The sequence below is a fragment of the Triticum aestivum genome, chromosome 1B (assembly GCF_018294505.1).
Source record: "Triticum aestivum cultivar Chinese Spring chromosome 1B, IWGSC CS RefSeq v2.1, whole genome shotgun sequence".
Taxonomy (NCBI): domain Eukaryota; kingdom Viridiplantae; phylum Streptophyta; class Magnoliopsida; order Poales; family Poaceae; genus Triticum; species Triticum aestivum.
The window spans coordinates 693,941,271-693,961,212 of NC_057795.1; the positions used below are offsets into that span (position 1 = coordinate 693,941,271).

At 45.7% G+C, this 19,942-nt stretch overlaps 1 long non-coding RNA gene across 1 annotated transcript; it reads left to right on the plus strand.

The window, feature by feature from the left end:
- Positions 1–3,591: 3,591 nt before the first annotated feature.
- On the plus strand, positions 3,592–4,979 carry LOC123101858 (uncharacterized). Its single transcript, XR_006448609.1, has 2 exons — positions 3,592–4,172; positions 4,426–4,979. It is a non-coding gene; the product is annotated as an uncharacterized lncRNA (long non-coding RNA).
- Positions 4,980–19,942: the final 14,963 nt, after the last annotated feature.

Consider the following 19,942-nt stretch of genomic DNA (forward strand, 5'->3'; position numbering starts at 1 on the left):
AATAACATCCATACAATCAAATGTAGGAGAAACACAACAGAGAAAAAACTACGTACTCAAAGGGAAGTGAGGGTACACCCACCCCATGGAAGAAAAAAATAAAGGAAAGGAAAAGGCACTACTCCTAGACGATGAGGTCTCAACCACAGGGCGTCCAATCAGAAATGACCATCCCAATTGGCGAGATTGCAACCACCGAACATCCAGGCTGTTCATGTCCTGGATTAGGGGGTGTTTGCCATGTCGGTTCGCTAGCTACATGTCGGGCCGAGGACCCACAGAAGACTGATGAATGGGCCGTGCTAGCCCTGGCCCTCGGCTAATCAAGATGAAGATCTCATCGAGGCTTGGCATACACTTCAAGCATATTTTGATTAGTTGACATGTTTATCCCTACATTGTAATCGACATGTGTAAACCATAGGTACCCCCGACGTCTATATAAGCCATGGGGTTTAGTCCATAGAGGACACACATTCACCTTTGCAAGGTTTAGAGCTTAGACAAATAGTCATACGATCTTGAGGTAGATCAATCTATACCCTGTACCCCATCATTATCAATAACTAGATGATGCCCCGCACGTTGTTGCAGGAATGTTCTGCAATATTTCAATGAGGTTTGGGTTATATGAAACATGAATATTTGAAATAATAGTTTTTGTATGAATATAAGAATTAAATGTAAATAGCATTATACAATGGAATTTTCATGCATGCATGTTTGCATATTGAGAGGGCTTTTTATTATGCATAGTTGCATGTTGAGGTGGGCCTTTTTCATGCATGTTGAATGATGAGGTGGCATGCTTGCATGTTAAGAGAAATATGTTAGTGGGGGCTAGCTATTTAGATGTAAAAGATAAGAAGCATGACATAGGATTTTTACCTCATCAAGAGGGTCTGAACCTAGATAAGACATCATGTTACTCTCCCTACTACTATCTAGATCTGATCATCAAGCTTGGGACCCACTACCCGAGATCTGTCAGATTTAGCACTAACATTGGTGGCCCATACAGGTCCTGCCAGGTGATCAAGAGAGCTCGATGGCAGATCTTCAGATCAACGACAACAGCGGCTGTGGGGACATCTTTGTTCCCAGCCAACTCTTTGCTTTCCACAACATTGTGCTCCATGCCGACCCCATTGGCCATTGATACGTCTCCGTCGTATCTACTTTTCCAAACACTTTTGCCCTTATTTTGGACTCTAACTTGTATGATTTGAATGGAACTAACCCGGCTGACGCTGTTTTCAGCAGAATTGCCATACTGTTATTTTATGTGCAGAAAACAGAAGTTCTCGGAATGACCTGAAACTCCACAGAACATCTTAGAAAAAATAATAAAAAATCCTCGCCAAAGATGAAGACTAGGGGGCCCACACCCTGTCCACGAGGGTGGGGGGCGCGCCCCCCTACCTTGTGGGCCCCCTGGAGACCCTCCGACGCCAATTCCAACTCTATATATTGGCTTTCGGAGAGAGAAAATCAGAGAGAAGAAATCATCGCGTTTTACGATATGGAGCCGCCGCCAAGCCCTAAAACCTCTCGGGAGGGCTGATCTGGAGTCCGTTCGGGGTTCCGAAGAGGGGGATTCGTCGCCGTCGTCATCATCAACCATCCTCCATCACCAATTTCATGATGCTCACCGCCGTGCGTGAGTAATTCCATCGTAGGCTTGCTGGACGGTGATGGATTGGATGAGATTTATCATATAATCGAGTTAGTTTTGTTAGGGTTTGATCCCTAGTGTCCACTATGTTCTGAGATTGATGTTGCTATGACTTTGCTATGCTTAATGCTTGTCACTAGGGCCCGAGTGCCATGATTTAAGATCTGAACCTATTATGTTTTCATGAATATATGTGTGTTCTTGATCCTATCTTGCAAGTCTATAGTCACCTATTATGTGTTATGATCCGACAACCCCGAAGTGACAATAATCGGGATACTTCTCGGTGATGACCATAGTTTGAGGAGTTCATGTATTCACTAAGTGCTAATGCTTTGTTCCGGTTCTCTATTAAAAGGATGCCTTAATATCCCTTAGTTTCCATTAGGACCCCGCTGCCACGGGAGGGTAGGACAAAAGATGTCATGCAAGTTCTTTTCCATAAGCACGTATGACTATATTCGGAATACATGCCTACATTACATTGATGAATTGGAGCTAGTTCTGTGTCACCCTATGTTATGATTGTTACATGATGAACCGCATCCGGCATAATTATCCATCACCGATCCAATGCCTACGAGCTTTCCATCTATTGGTTTACGCTTATTTGCTTTCTCGTTGCTATTGTTACAACTACTACAAAACACCAAAAATATTACTTTTGCTTTCATTACTCTTTTGTTATCGTTACCACTACTATCATACTACTTTGCTACTAAATACTTTGCTGCAGATATTAAGTTATCCAGGTGTGGCTGAATTGACAACTCAGTTGCTAATACTTGAGAATATTCTTTGGCTCCCCTTGTGTCGAATCAATAAATTTGGGTTGAATACTTCACCCTCGAAAGCTGTTGCGATCCCCTACACTTGTGGGTTATCAGCCATCTCGGCCAGGTGGAGAATCTCCCCCTAGGCCATGCCCTTCGGTCTGGTAATTTGTAGTATGCCGCGGACGCACGCATCACACTCATCTTCTTGGGCTGGGTTTCAGACCAGCTCGAGAATTCCCCGGGCGTCGTCAACCACGGGCCAGATTCGATCTTCGAACGAGCCCATGATGATACCCACTCCCCAGTCCTGGCCTCAAACCCGGATCCAAGCACTACCCCATTAGTTCGGACATCGAGCCTCTCTGGCGAAACTCCAGAGGCAGCGGTATGCCACGCCTCGACGGTTCTGTAGGTTAGCACACCCTACCGGCAGGAGATGGCCGAGGCCGAAGTCTCCGATCTAAATGAGATGTTGAACATGATCCAAAATTCTTAGCCTCTCAGACGGTCAAGCCTCGGTCTACAACCAGATCGGATGTAAAGCCGAAAATTCTGAAATTTTTGACTGACCTACCACCCATGAGGTAGCTACCGTCGAAGATTTAACCGATGTATCGGAGCAAACCCCCGAAAAACAGTCCCTCGGATGAAGTGCCTATTGATCCATCATACGACACACAATCACCAACCGCCGATGAGGCCGAAAACCGGGAGACTGCCCATACCCTGGATGTCTGCATGCTAGACAACATAAGGGATGAAAATGAGCCCGACGATTCCTTTCCGGTTTATAGGGCTTATCTCAAAATTTAAGTTTTTTCATTTTATAAGGCTCAATTTGGTTGTTCTCCATCACATGTTCATATTCCAAGGTGCATTTAATCATTGGATGCAAGTATTAAGAAAAAATTGACCAGTGTATGTACTTTATGCATGCATGCATTGCAGTTAATGCATTGGTAAACATAAATTTTTGAGTAAAACAAGAGCATTAATTGAATGTTTTTGCAAACTACAAAAAGTACCACCACTCACCATCTATCTTGGTTGGTGAAACTTTTAAGTTGAACCCTATAAACCGAAAATGAGAGAGTATTATCAAGAGACCGAGGAGGACTCAAGCCTAGGAAGCACTCAAAGACCCATGGCTGCAGGCGGTTAATTAACACCGCTAGAAGAGTGAATCAAAAGCAAAAGTCCGAATAGTTTCGAGCTAAACAGGACATACTAAACAACAAGTGGGCAGTGGTGGGCCCTCTCTCCTGCGTGCGGTGGTTGGTCTTGTGTGCGACCTCGGTGGTGCGTGCGCAGCGGCGTTGCTCTGGCCTCCAAGGCGTCCTGTGCTCGGCGGTTGGTCGTCGCGTGGCCCTGTGCCCCCCTGGTTGCTGGGTGGGCCGGCGTCGGGCGCCCCTGCGCGGCGCGGGTGGTGGATCTGGGCGGTTGCGCTCCCTGGTATGTGTCGTGCGAGGCTGCGGCATGCGGGGCCGAATCCGGCAGGCCCCTGCCCGGATCTGTTGGGTGGCGCCAGTTCCCTTGCTCCCTCGGCGGCAGATCGGATTTTCCCCAACTTGGCGTTCGCGTTCTCTCGGCGTGGTGGTGCTCTGCTCTGTATTGCGCCTGGTTGTGCCTGGAGCTCCCCGGTGTGGTGCTGGCCGGCGTTGTGCCGTGCTACATCGTTGACTGCATCTTCCTCCACCTATCGGCCTAATGTGGTTGCACAGGTCAGCAAATCCTTGGCCTGCAGATGGTATCCATGGATGCGGCTTGCTCTCCACACGGGGGGCAGCCGTGGGCGGGTTGTAAGGGCCCCCTTGTTCCGCTGTCAGCATTGATGGGTGCTGTCTGTCGAGTTGGCGAGCTCCATGGCTTTGCTGTGGCGGCCATGGATGTGGTTCCTCTCACCCGGGAGGGCCGTGGCTTGGGGGTTGGCCATCTTCCCTTTTCTTCATCAGTGTTCTTATTTTTCGTGCTCAGGTACCCCCTCATGTGTCTCTGTTGTGGCGATGCCTATGCGACTACACTGGTGGCACACAGGTGTTGTGGCGTCGTCTCGGCTCATGTAACCTTTCGATTGCGCCCCACGACACAGGTGGTGTCGCGGCGTTGGGCAGTCTCGGATGCGCGGCGCCTTTCGATTACGTCGACGGTGCAGTGTCTTGGTTTGGTCTACTAGGTGATGCTCTTTGGCCTTGTCGGTGGCACACAGGTGCCGTGGTGTCGTCTCGGCTCGTGTGTCCTTTCGATTGCACCCCACGACATAGGTGGTGTCGCGGCGTTGTGTACTCTTGGATGTGAGGCGCCTTTTGATTGCATTGATGGTTGGTCTCGGCTGGCCAATGGCGTTCGACTACTTTGGCGGTGCTCTTATTGTGTAGTCTGTTCTTTCCCTGTTTGTTTCTCTCCTGTATTGTGTGTGTCTTTTTTTATCTCTTCTTACGTGCCCCCTTGTATTTCTGGTTCACTTGAACCTATCTTGTAATAGGCTGCAAAGCCTTATAGGCAATATGAATACAATTCAGATGGGGAAATCTCCCCCGGGTGAAAATTCAAAAAAAAGTGGGCCTAGGTCCTCATCGCCGAGCAAGAGTTCGAACGGCGGACCACCGACATCCAACATCGACACCCCTGGAGAAGCTCCTTCTCACAGAGAAAAGCGAGGAGGTCACAGGCTCCCAGGCCCCAGCGGTCAATGTTAGGCTGGGTTATAGATCTGGATGGCCCTCCTCAAAACCAAATAAGGCAAACCGATCAATGCTATAACCCTCCTGGGGAAGGACGCCGTCACAGCAAGGAACCAATCCACCTCGTAATATTTACGATCCAGCGAGACATGTCGGATGTGATAGAAGGAGTTCCTGTAGGCCCTACTCACGGGTCCCTGTAGGCCCTACTCACGGGTCCCAGGAACACCCGCCGTCTAGACAGGCGGGATGCCTGGCCTGGATGGCCAAATACGGCCAAGAGCAGACCACACTTGCGATAAAGCAGAGATGGCCTGAATGGGTGAATTTGATTATGCAATGTGTTTCAACTATCGAATACAGAGTAAGGATCAATGCAGAGGAAAGTGAGAACTTCAAGCCTACTAGAGGATTGAGGCAGGGTGATCCGCTATCACCATACCTCTTCTTGCTATGCACAGAGGGGTTGAATGCATTGCTGACACATGTCGAGGAAAACGAAAACATATCAGGAGTTAAAGTATGTAGGGACGCCCCGCCAGTCACAAATCTTCTCTTTGAGGATGATTCATTGATCTTGATGAAAGCCAATCAACATAGTGCGGCGGCCCTGAAATCAGCATTAGATTTATATTGTGCGGTGTCGGGACAACTGGTAAGTGTGGAAAAGTCTAGCATCTTCTTTAGTCCTAATACAACGGTTGAGATCAGAGAAGAAATGTGTACAACGCTGAATATAATGATGGAGGCAATGAATGATAAACACCTGGGTTTACCAGCCAACATGGGTGCTGACAAATCAGACTGCTTTAAATTTCCGATTGAACGAATTGTTAAGAAAATTAGTGGTTGGAAGGAAAAACTACTGTCCGCCGGGGGGAAGGAGATCCTACTCAAGGCTGTGATCCAAGCCATACGTACCTATGCAATGTCGCTCTTTAAAATTCCTAAAAAATTTTGTAAAGGAATCATTGACGCGAGAGCGCATTTCTGGTGGGGTGACGAGGAGAACCAGAGGAGGATGCACTAGATGGCCTGGTGGAAAATGTGTGTACCAAAAAACCAAGGTGGAATGGGATTCCGTGATATCCACTGTTTCAACCTGGCTTTGCTCGCCAAACAAGCATGGTGTCTTATTGATAATCCTGATTCCTTGTGTGCCACTTTTCTGAGGGCCAAGTACTACCCTGATAGCGATTTGCTGAAGTCTAAGCCAAAGCGTGGTGCTTCTTTCACCTGGCAGAGCATTATGGCAGGTATAACTACTCTGAAACGTGGCTATATTTGGCGAGTGGGTAATGGACATAACATCAATATCTGGAAAGATGCCTGGATCCCAAACTGTGTCACTAGGAAGATTGTGACCCCTAGGGGGAGCCATTTGCTATCAAAAGTGAGTGACCTGATTGACCCTGCTTCCAACAATTGGGACGAGGAACTGATTAGACAAACTATGTGGCCCATTGACGCACAACGAATTCTTTCAACCCCACTTTTGCAATATGATATGACAGATTTCATTGCCTGGAGTTACACAAAAAAGGTATGTTCTCGGTAAGGTCTGCTTACTCGATGGAATGGAATTATCAGCACGGGGGTAGACTCAAATATTCTAATGGGATGAGGCGGAGCATACCAAATCCTATTTGGTGTCAGATATGGAAGTTATCCTGCTCAGCAAAAGTTAAAAATTTTATATGGCGTACATACATGGCACTCTCCCATGCCGGGTAACACTCGCTAATAGACACATGAAGGTCTCGCCCTCTTGCCCGACTTGCTCTCGGGGTTTAGAAGATACGAAACACATGCTTTTCCTCTGTAGTAAAGCAAAGGAGGTTTGGAAGAGACTAGGGATGGATGTGATTATTGATAAAGCTTGTGAGGTTGATCTTGCCGGGGAGGCAATATTGGAATACCTTCAACTTCTTCCAGACCAAGACTTGAGTATTATGGGGTACCAAAATGTACGTGAAATGATAGCTATTTCAGCTTGGTACCTATGGTGGGAAAGACGAAAGTTAGTGCATAAGAAATTAACTCAGAATGCAAATCAGATAGCAATGGGGATCATAGCTCTCACATCCAACTTTGTAAATGCATCATCTCCAAAGGCCACGATGAAAAAGGGGGGTTGGTACTGCCCTCCTAGGGGTTTTGTGAAACTTAATGTTGACGTCTCTTTTGATCATGATATGTTGAAGGGTACGATGGGGGCAGTTTTAAGAGACCACAAAGGTAGGTTCATTGCAGGAGGAAATGGAAAGATTGACAATTGTGCGGATGTTTTGATGGCTGAAGCTTTAGCTCTCAAGTTTGGCCTAACAATGGCGCAAAGGGCGGGGTGTAACCGCCTAATCATCAACTCAGACAACATGGAGGTGGTTGAGACCATGCAGGAAGGAGGACAATCAACGGGGGCGGCGGCAGCAGTTTTCGAGGATTGTTACCACTATGCCTGTGATTTTGTCACGAGTAGATTCGAACATTGTAATAGAGAGGCAAATAAAGTAGCTCATGAACTTTCTAGATTAGCTAGATTTTCTTCGACTTTCGACTGGTTTGAGGAACCTCCAAATAAAATTGTAATGATCCTCACAAACGATGTACTAGTTATTTCAAATGAATAAAGTTTCCTTTTAAATCAAAAAAAAGCAGAGATGGCATTAGACGTCCGACACGCGGTAGCTCGGGTCCAAGGAGCAGCACACCCCAAGTGTTCTAGTTTTACTAACAAGGTGATGCAATATCCACTCCCAGATGGATTTAAATTCATCAATATCGAACGTAACCATACGACGGGACCATTGACCCAGCAGTGTTAGAGCAAATTCTCTAGTGATCCTTCATCGTCCATGGTTGTAGCATTTGTCACCCTGGTTGTAACATCTGACAAAATGAATGAAAAAACAATAAATCGGCGACAGTAGAGTCCTATAGACCTACACTATGCCTATGTCGCAAGGGATGGTGGACCGATCTGGAGATTATGCTGCCACCCATGTTGGGTAAAAACCACCGTAGCCAGCTGCTCCAACTGCATAAACACCGTCTTGAATAGCGTTTGGTACTCCACTCGTTGTAGCGTAGACCACGTACGAAGCGAGTGTGTACAACAGAAAATAACCTGCAAAGGAGAAGCATTTTTATCATTGAAAACCAAATCATTTCTACATAGCCAAAGCGACCATAGTAAGGCGTATGCTCCCACCCGTATTAGCGTTTTGAATTTATTTGGAATACTGTCCAACCAATGACCAAAAATATTGGCGACCCTTGTGGGCGGATACAAATTTGATGCTATTTGGATGATTGATCACGTAGTGCGTGCAAACTTGCGTTGGAAAAAGAGGTGTTTGATTTTCTCTTCATGAGTACAAAAACAACACTTCTTACTCCCTGGCCAGTTGCGTCGTGCGAGGTTGTCTTTGGTTAGAAGAACTCCCCTACGAAGATACCACATGAAGATTTTAACTTTTAGTGGAATCTTCGACTTCCAGATTTTCTTGTTGTTACTCACCGGTACCTCAGAATGCATGAGTGCACGGTACATAGAGTCTACTGTGAATGACCCTGATGTAGTAAGGTTCCAGCGAAACACATCCCGGCCTTGTCTAATATTAATCGAATCCAGACGGGATAAAAGATTGTGCCATGACATAAGTCGGGGGCCAATCAAATCCCGCCTAAACGAAATATTGGGTGGGGATGAACTGAGCACTTGCGCAATAGTATTATTCTTTTCGCGAGAAATGTTGTACAGGGCTGGATATTGTTCTCGAAGACTGGCATTGCCTAGCCAGATGTCTTCCCAGAAACGAACCTCCGACCCGTCCCTTATAGTGAAAGACCCAAAGCGAAAGAGATGTTTCTTTGCCGCCATTAGGCCAGCCCAAAAGTGCGAGTCGCCAGGTGTCCAATATGCCTGAGACACTGCCTTTTGGCCTAGATACTTGTTGTGCAGCATGGTTTGCCAAACACCATCCTCGGTAAGAAGTTTGAACAACCATTTACTAAGTAGGGCCTCATTCTTGATTTGCAAGTCATGAATTCCAAGGCCACCTTGGTCTTTCGGCCTACAAACCACACTCCATTTGGCCAGTCTATATTTTTTCTTTTCACCATCTCCTTGCCAAAAGAATCTAGATCTAAAATAGTCCAGTCTTTGCAGGACCCCTTTTGGGAGTTGGAAGAAAGAAAGCATATAGAGAACCATATTTGTGAGGACAGAGTTAATCAAAACCAGCGGTCCTCCAACTGAGAGCAATTTGCCTTTCCAACTGCTCAATCATTTCTCTAACCGCTCCTCTGCATGCTTCCACTCCGCAATGGTGAGATGCCGATAATGAATCGATATTCCCAAATATTCAATAGGGAATTGGCCATGTGCGCAACCTAACATGTCAGCATATTCGGCCGCCGCCTGAGTGGCTTCTCCAAAGCAGAAAAGTTCACTTTTATGGAAGTTTATTTTAAGACACGACATTTGCTCAAACACTGACAACAAGAGTTTAAGATTTCAAGCCTTGTACAGGTCATGTTCCATAAAGAGAATCGTGTCATCGGCATATTGCAGAATAGAGAGACCACCATCCACAAGGTGTGGCACTACTCCTTCAATCTGCCGTCCTGCTTGGCGCGCTCAATCAGAATAGCCAACATGTCAGCGACAATGTTAAATAACATTGGAGACATGGAGTCACCCTGTCGTAATCCTTTTTTTGTTTGAAAGTAATGGCCTACATCATCATTGACTTTGTGGCCACACTACCTCCAGTTACAAAATTATGGATCCACTCGCGCCATTTATCGGAGAAACCTTTCATCCTTAGGGCCTGTTGGAGGAAAGACCATTTGACCTTGTCATAGGTTTTTTCAAAGTCGATCTTGAATACTACTCCACTCATGTTTTTTCGGTGCATCTCATGGACGGTCTCATGAAGGATTACTACGCCATCAAGTATATTTCTTCCTTGCATGAAAGCCATTTGAGATGGCCGGACAACATGGTTAGCTACCGAGTTTAACCTATTCGTAGCCACTTTGGTGAAAATTTTGAAGTTGACATTAAGGAGGCATATGGGTCTGAACTGTTGGATCCGTTCAGCCTCCTTAATCTTCGGCAACAAGACAATCTCACCAAAATTAAGTCTGAATAGGTCAAGTTTGTCGGCGTGAAGGCAATTAAACAACTCCATTAGGTCAGACTTGATTATATCGCAGAAATTATAGAATTCTGTGGGAAAACCATCTGGACCTGGAGCTTTGTTATGTTCCATTTGGAACACCGCATCTCTCACCTCCTCTTCAGAGAATGGTGATGTAAGGATATCGTTTTCTTCAGCCGTGACTTGTGGGATATCATCTGTACGGGTCTCATCAAGGGTGAAGTTCCCTTCTGCGGTCGCCTCGAATAGAGATTTGTAGTAGTTGGTGATATACCTTTTGAGCTCCTCCTGACCTTCGATCCGCCCCTCATCTTGTTGGAGACTGTAAATACATTTCTTCCTATGCTGCCCATTGGCTACCAATTGGAAGTATCTTGTATTACTATCACCCATCAGAATGAAATCAGCTTTGGATCTTTGGTAGTATTTGATCTCTTCTTCTTGCAAAAAACGTGCAACATTCTCATTAGATTGATTTTTCAATTCAATCTCTTGTTGAGATAAGGTACGCGCCTCAGCAATTTTGTCGAGGTCATCAATGATGGTACAGAGTCGTTGTTTTTCATTTTTATATATCCCGTTGGTATGTTTTGCCCATCCAGTGAGATGTTGCCTCATGGCCCTCATTTTAAAGTTCCATCTGTGAATAGGTGTACGACCAACAACAGGCCTCTCCCAAACATTCTTGATTATGTCTACAAATCCTTCCCGATGCATCCATCCCAATTCAAATTTGAAAGGACGAAGTGCAGCTAGGTTCGTAGATTTAGAATCTAGAATGATGGGTGCATGATCCGGTAACGCCTCGATACGCTCTAGGGCTCGTACATTTATCAGAGGAAATTTTAGTTCCCATTCGGTATCCGTGAGTACCCTATCAAGCTTGTCATATGTCGGCACAGATCGGTTATTAGCCCATGTGAACTGATGCCCCGACATACTCGCCTCCCGAAGATCCAGACTGTCTATCACATCGTTGAATAGGAAGGGCCAATGAGTGTCGAAACGGTCATTATTTTTCTCTTCCTGGTATCTAAGGATATTGAAGTCCCCTCCAATAAGCATTGGGTACGGGTTATCCTTCGCCAGGTTTACCAATTCCCAAAGGAAAGCCGGTTTATGCTCATCTTGGGCAGCCCCATAGACTACGAATTCTCAGCTCTGTTTCTTAGGTGATATTTTACATGAAATTCACCGATTGAAAAGGCCAACAAGTCCATTACTGTTGTCAGAATATCAAGAAGAATTCCTCCAGAACTTCCACGAGCTGGTTGACTATGCCATGCATAGTCGAAACCACCTGATAGGTGATCGAGGACATGTGGGCGAAAATCACACTTACCAGCCTCGGAAATTGCCACAAAATCCAATCCATGTTCCCTTACACAATCACCGACGTGTTTATGTTTAGCCAAGTCCGAGAGACCTCTGCTATTCCAAAACATGCCTTTCATGGGGAAACTCGGATTGGTGTGGAACTCTTCGCCTTCTTGGGCGGTTTTTGTTTCTTTTTAGAGGAGTGTGATTTAGATTTCCACGAGGACGCTGTGAAGTCACAAAACATGGACCCAGGTCTTGTGTCATCCAATCCAACCTCGATAACCTCACCAACCAAGTGGGATATAAGCGGACCATCATATTTGACATCTGCTTCATCCTCCTCCTCGGTTTCGCGGTTAGGTATGGAGGCATTACACTTCGGAGAAACCTTTAATCGGTCAATCTCCATATGTTTCAGCACCCCAACCGATAAATTAATTTCATTATCATTCTTTCCAATAGAGCATCCAACATTCTTTAAGCTAGAAGAAATACGTGAATCTGAAAAGGAAAGAAAAGATTTTACGGATAAGTTACCTGGAACGGTGTCCAAATTACGTGCAGCCTGACGTCGCATTGCCTTATCCATAGCATGTTCGTCGGTCGGAGAAGAACCGTCAACGGAGACGGGGTGACGGTTACTACGCCGAAGGGGAGAGCTTCCCTCAAACATAAGAGCCACTGGTGTCATCGGGCGATCCGTCGACAATGATGAAGCAGTAGCGAACATGGTAGGTGTTGAAGACGAAGTCGGTGCAGAGAGATGAACACATGGCACCATCTGTGTAGCATCGTGAGACGGCTTGGAAGACTGCAGACCAGCCTGCGTGGGTGGGCTGAGCAGAGCAACAGCCGACTGCTGAACCGGCACGTCCATTCACTGGCGGAGATCTGTAGCCTCATGCATATCAGCTGGACATGTAGATGAGTCGACGGTCTCCGCTAGGCCAGCAGCTGGTGGACCAAACTCCCCATTAATCTGATGCATGGCAGCGACTCGGCTGGGAAGGTCCAGGCCTCGTGTGCATTGCCATGGTCAGCAATGCTTGCGTCCAATTTATCTGCATGCATCGCATCAATGGATGGAATGGTACTTGTACGTGACACTTCAATGGTGCTCATGGGTGTGTGCGAGCAAACTCTCTGTGCATCCGAAAAATGAACATCTGTGTTCATTGGGACGGTCCCACTCCGATCAGACTAAGATTCAGACGAAGCTGCATCGGAGACTCCAGAATTTTTTGCCTTTTAATTCGCATCACGATCAGGCAAGTCATCCTCGCGGTTAGCCCTATGGTCGGGACCATCATCATGGTGTTCCCAAATACGAGGGATAAAATCATCATCGGGCTTGAAATCATCGTCCTTGAGAACAAACTAGAAGTCATAACCATTTAATTTGATATACACCCCAGCCGACACTGAGGCACTCCCTGCATTATCCTCTTTCTTGAATATATTTAGATTCAGGACAACCACCTGAATACACACAATGCCACGACGTCGTAAGCAAATCAAGTCAACATCTTGTGTTGCACCGATGACGGATCCCACTGCCCACAAACCAAGAAAGTGGCGAAGTGGCGGTGGAACTCTAGTGACATGTACCCAAACTGTCTTCAGCGGATTATATGCAGGCTTGACATCATTTTCTGATTTCCATTCACTAATAGCAATCTTGAGCTGGATCGTGAAGACTTTCTGAAGCCCTTCTTCTTAGTGAACTTCTGAAACTTCTTCACAAGCATAGCGAGCTCCTTTCCAATGTCTTCAGCATCACCAGAACTGCAGTCAGATTCATCTTCAGATGAGGAAACAACCTTTGCCTTCAAAGCGCGAGTCCGGCCATAGTTGGGACCATAGATATCTCTTTTCTCAGATAGCTGGAACTCATGTATGTTGAGCCTCTCAAGTATGTCAGACGGATCGAGTGTCTTGAAGTCAGGGCATTCTTGAATCATCAGGGCAAGGGTGTCAAATGAGCTGTCAAGAGATCTCAGTAGCGTCTTGACGATTTCATGCTTGGTAATCTCAGTGGCACCGAGAGCACAAAGCTCATTCGTGATGTCACTGAGGCGATCAAACGTGAGATGAACATTCTCATTGTCATTTCTCTTGAAGTGATTGAACAGGTTGCGGAGAACACTGATCCTTTGATCTCGTTTTCTTGAGACGCCTTCATTGACCTTGGAGAGTCAGTCCTAGACTAGCTTTGATGTTTCCACTGCACTCACACGGCCATACTGCCCTTTGGTCAGATGACCACAGATGATGTTCTTTTCATTAGAATCGAGTTGAATGAACTTCTTGACATCAGCAGGGGTGACACCTTCACCAGTCTTGGGAACGCCATTCTTGACAATGTACCACAGATCGACATCAATGGCTTCAAGATGCATGCGCATCTTATTCTTCCAGTAGGGATATTCAGTGCCATCGAAGACAGGGCACGCAGCGGAGACCTTGATTATCCCTGCAGTCGACATAGCTAAAACTCCAGGTGGTTAAACCGAATCACACGGAACAAGGGAGTACCTTGCTCTGATACCAATTGAAAGTGCTAGTTATCGACTAGAGGGGGGGGTTGAATAGGCAATTTTTATCAAAGTCTTCAAAACATGGGAGTTTCGAAGACAAACAATAGAAACGAACCTATAAACATGAAGCAGAAGGTAGACTACACTAGACAAGCCATAGTCAAGCAAGCATGAAGTTAAAGCATCAAGACTAATAGCAGTCAGATAGTATGGATCAGGATGGAAGATAGTATGAAGCCAATCAGAACAAGTGGTCATTCAGTGAAGTCAAACAAGTAGAGCAATCAGGCAATGACTTCACAAAGACAAACAGTAAGTAAAGGAGTGCAAGAGATAGAACCGGTGTGTTGTGAAGACAAGAATTTGTTCGACCAGTTCCAGTTGCTGTGACAACTGTACGTCTGGTTAGGGAGGCTGAGATTCAACTCAGAAGACCGCGTCTTCACTTTATTCCCCTTGAGCTAAGGACACCTAGTCCCCGCCCAATCACTCTGGTAAGTCTTCAAGGTAGACTTCCAAACCTTCACATACTTTGTTCACCGGCAATCCACAATGACTCTTGGATGCTCAGAACGCGACGCCTAACCGACTGGAGGATTCACAGTCCTCAAGTGTAACAAGTCTTCAGATCATGCGGACAGAAAGACTTCAGTGATGCCAAACACTCTTTGGGCTTTAGGTGTTTTGGGCTTTGTCCTCGCAAGGATTTCTCTCAAAAAGGCTTCGGAGGTGGGTTGATCTCAAATGACAAAAGCCGTGCACTAACTCTAAGCAGCCACCAATTTATGGTGTAGGGGGTGGGCTATTTATAGCCACAAGGCAACCCGGCCTAATTTGTTCGAAATGACCCTGGGTCACTAAGGAACTGACACGTGTCACAACGGTCAGATTTCAAACACATGTGGCTGCTTGACTTGGGCTATAAGTAAAGCTGACTCATCCGACTCTGGATAAGATTTGTTCTCATTGTCTTCACTCGAAGACATAGGATTTGGTTGAGCATCACTTCAGTCACTCTGACTTTTTTCACTTGGACCCCACTTAACAGTGCGGTGGTTCCTATGACTCAACAAAGAAGAAAAGGGAAACATCGAAACAACTAAGTCTTCGCGCTCCACAGTCTTCACTCAACGTCTTCTCATGTCATAGTCTTCAGTGTGAAAATCTTCACATACCACCATTGTCTTCACTGTCTTCATACATTTTTAGGGGTCATCTCCGGTAGGTAAACCGAATCTTGAGGGACCATTACCTGTGTTATCCTGCAATTCTCACAAACACATCAGTCCCTCAACCAGGTTTGTCGTCAATACACCAAAACCAAACTAGGGGTGGCACTAGATGCACTTACACATTCCCATGGGGGTAGCTTCTCCACCATATATTTAATTGTAAAAGTTTAATATTTGAATTATGAACATAGGAAATGTCGTACTCGGACGACAAAAATCGCCTGGGGGAGTGCGACTGGTGCCACGACGACCGAGGTATGTGCGACATGCCTCACCTTGACGAAGATCGGCGCTTCAGCATTAAGCTGGAGGAGACCTTCGATGTTGAAACGGTATGCAACGACGACAAGTGTTATTTTTTCGTAATTAAGCACGACTTCAAATATTTCAACGTGTACTTTTCATCTTTTACAATTCGACTAGCTTATCCATGCCATGCAATGTCTTGGAGAGGATGGGTTTTGAAGACCATGAAAGTTTCGTAACAAAGAAAATTCACCTAAGGAGCCATCATGATGTGGATTTTGAAGTAAAGCTGTATAATTCTGAGAGCGTAACCCATTTTGGTTGCAAAAAATAAGAAGCACTTTGCAAGATGTATGGTTTTGATGAGGGTATGCTTGTCACCATGGATCTTGGTGATCCTGACATCGAGCAAGACAATATGGACATTTGGGTCCGTGTTGATACGCCTCCAATTCTACCGCTATGTGAGTTTCTCAAACATAGTTATTAACTAATTTATATTGTTCATTTCAAAATAGTTGACAGCTTATTTCCATTGACAGCTTATTTTGATTGTTCAAACAATGTGCGGAACATGGTAGACCGAACCTACTACACCAATGGCTCTAAGTTAACTTATAAGGAGAAAAATCATCTGGTCGGATTTTGTACTGATCTTGAGAATTACAATATCTACAATCGAACTCCTCAACATTATGGTCAATACGTGCCACTAGTGCACATGTTGAACTACGGTAACTACTATGGAGATACTATGGTAAGATATTTTACTATTATGACATCCGTACATATTTTGCATACTTTTCTAAAACTAGTAAATCATTTCTAACTATGAAGTTATTACTATGTTTTTCAACAGATAATCCCAGAGGATTGTGTGCCTCATTTGATGTATCAGAGTGGTCGCCTTAATGTTTTGAACATACGTCCAGGTCATCCTACGAATCTCAACTGTCCATATCGGATTTCTAAAAGAAGTGGAGACATGCAAATCAAGGAATGAAAAAAATGTATGTACAATCGTAAGGAGGTTCTTGGAAGCAAAAGGAAGCAAAGTGCAAGAATTGGAGACAGGATGATCTCCATTCTCCATAATGGAGAGTCGGGGTCTATATTGTTTTATGCTATTTTACCTTAAAGAGGGTATTTCGGTCATACCTAATACTGATGATCATGGTGTAAGAACAATTAAGTAGGGTTGGTTCAATGACTAGGAGGATGATGATCGTATGACTTGTTATAAATAACGAGTAGAAGTTGTATGATGATGATTAGTAGAACTTGTTATTACATATGATGATGCATGATGTGATCGAGCATGAAGAGTTATTATATATCAGCGGGTAAAATGAACATGGATTGGATTGAAGTAAAGGCAACATGCATGTGGTGCATGTCAAAAGTAGTACAATCCAAACTTGATCAAGTTAGGATTAGTATTACTTTTGACATGCACCACATGTTGCCTTCACTTCAATCTAAGCCATGTTTAGGCATAGCAGTACGTAGCGTTGGTAAACCAAGCACGGAGATATAGGAGAGGACACTTATCTCTAGCTAATAGCTACCTAATAACAACCTAAATTAACCCCCCAAACCCCTAAATCAGCCCCTTAAAAAACAAAAACCTCAGCTCCAGCCAGATGCTGACGTGTGGATGCCTATTGGTCCCGGTTGGTGTCACCAACCTGGACCAAAGGCCCCTCTGCCTGGGCTGGCCACAGCGGCCACTTGGAGGACCATCTGTCCCGGTTCATGTAAGAACCGGAACTAAAGGCCAAGGGCATTAGTAACAACCTTTTAGTCCCGGTTCAAAAACTGGGATAGAAGGCCCTCACGAACCGGGACAATAGGCCCTTTTTCTACTAGTGCGCGTCTCCAACCTCGGGCTACTAGGTCGCATCACTGGATATCGCTCGGCACGCCGCCTTGTTTGCTGGTCATAGTAGCCGGTGCTCGTCCCTCGTCATGCACGGCCGTGGCGTCCTTACACGGGCCATGTGAAGAGCCCAAAAAAATAGCAGTTGGTGTTGGTCTACGGCGCAGGGGAGAGGCGGCTGGTCAAGGGCAGGGGTGAGAGCCGCGGCTGCGCGAGCTCATGGGGCGGTGATGGTTAGGTGGTGTTAGAAGGGATAGAGAGGGAATGGTGCAATCGATTGTATGTTGCTTGAGCTTTGTAGGTGTATATATAGGAGTACATGACCATCTTGAAGTACACACTACTAGGAAAAGGCCTACTAATGGCGCACCAGTTTTGCCTACTAATGGCGCATCACTGGTGCGCCATTACTAGCACGCCATTAGTAATTTTTACTAATGGCGCACCACTGATGCGCATTAGTATCTGGTATACTAATGGCGCACCACTGGTGCGCCATTAGTATAGGCCACAGTGCGCCATTAGTATAGGCCACTGGTGCGCCATTAGTATAGGCCACGGTGCGCCATTAGTATTTTTGAATTTTGAAGGCGGGAAAATAGTAGTGGCGCACCGTCTAACCCCCACCGTGCGCCATTGCTATTTTTGAATTTTGAATTTGGATCTGGATCGTGATTTTTTTGCCCATTTTTTGCTAGTTTTTTTGCTCAGTTTTTGGCACGATATTATTTCAAATTTTGTTCCTGTTTTTTGGATCTTGTACGTTCTTTTGCCGTGTTCTTTTGCCGGAGAGGAGTTCACCGGAGAGGAGGAGGAGGAGGTCACCGGAGAGGCGCTCGCCTACATCGCCGGAGAGGAGGAGGAGGTCGCCGGAGAGGAGTTCACCGAAGCATCGGAGAGGAGGAAGGAGAAACCATGAGGGAATGGGAGGAGAGGAGGGAGGAGGAGCTCACCGGAGAGGAGGGAGGAGAAACCGTGAGGGAAGGGGAGGGGAGGAGAGGAGGGAGGAGGAGGTTCCTGAAGAGGAGGAGGTCGCCGGAGAGGAGGAGGAGGTCGCCGGAGAGGAGGAGTAGGTCACCGGAGAGGAGGAGGAGGTCGCCGGAGAGGAGAAGGAGGTCGCCGGAGAGGAGGAGAAGGAGTGGAGGAGAGGAGAGGAGGAGATGGAGTGGAGGAGAGGAGAGGAGGAGATGGAGTGGAGGAGAGGAGAGGAGATGGAGTGGAGGAGAGGTGGAGTGGAGGAGGTGCGCCCAGCCATATATACGACATAGTAATGGCGCACCGTGGGCAGGTGCGCCATTACTAACTTTTTTTTTATTTTTTTGACTTATTTTGAATTTTGAAGGCGGGGAATATACTAATGGCGCACCATGGGCCGGTGCGCCATTAGTAACTTTTATTTATTTATTTTTACTTATTTTGAATTTTGAAGGCGGGAAGATACTAATGCCGCACCATGGGCAGGTGCGCCATTAGTAACTTTTTTTTTTGACTTATTTTAAATTTTGAAGGCGAGAAGATACTAATGGCGTACCATGGGCAGGTGCGCCATTAGTGAGTTTGAATTTTTTGCCTCTCCAGATATTAAAAGCCCCGTATCTTTTTTTCTGTTAGGTTTTTGAGGATTTTGAAAATGTTTAACGGGGTTCCCCAAGTTAAATTTGGATGTAACTTTTCGAGTAGATGATTTTTCATATAAAAAACTTTTTCATCCGAGTTAGTATGCAAAAGTTATGCCCATTTTTACAAATTCTCGAGAGATTTTGCAAATGAAGTCGAAATTCATATTTGCAAATTTTCCCAACAACTAGACCACATATCACATGGGAAACTTATTTTCTTTTATTTTTTTTGACATTTTCATCATTTTCTTTTATTTTTTAAAAAACTGAAAAGGCGATCCACCGTGGGGGGGTGCATTCGGTGGAACTGGTGGCCAAGTTACTAATGGCGCACCGTGGCATCGTGCGCCATTACTAGTTCAACTAGTAATGGCGCACCACTCCCACGGTGCGCCATTAGTAGTTTTGACAAAAAAATTTTAAAAAAAATTTACTAATGGCGCACCCGCGATGTGGTGCGCCATTAGTATTTGGACACTAATGGCGTACCAACACATGGTGCGCCATTAGTATATAGTAATGGCACACCACATGTCTGGTGCGCCATTAGTGTCAATTCCATCTATAGCCCTTTTCCTAGTAGTGACAAGACAAGCTAGAACACATCCTAGTCTATCATATCTTTCCTAAACAAATCATGATACTCAACATCCCCCCACGGTCACAACGGTAGCGACGTAAACGGTGAGTCCGAAGAAAAATCCGAAGGTAAGCTGATGGACATCCCCCGATAGTCAAACGGTCGATGCATCGCGGAAGTCGTGGTCAGAGTGAAAACCGACAAGGTTGCTCAAGCAAGGCGGTAGCCC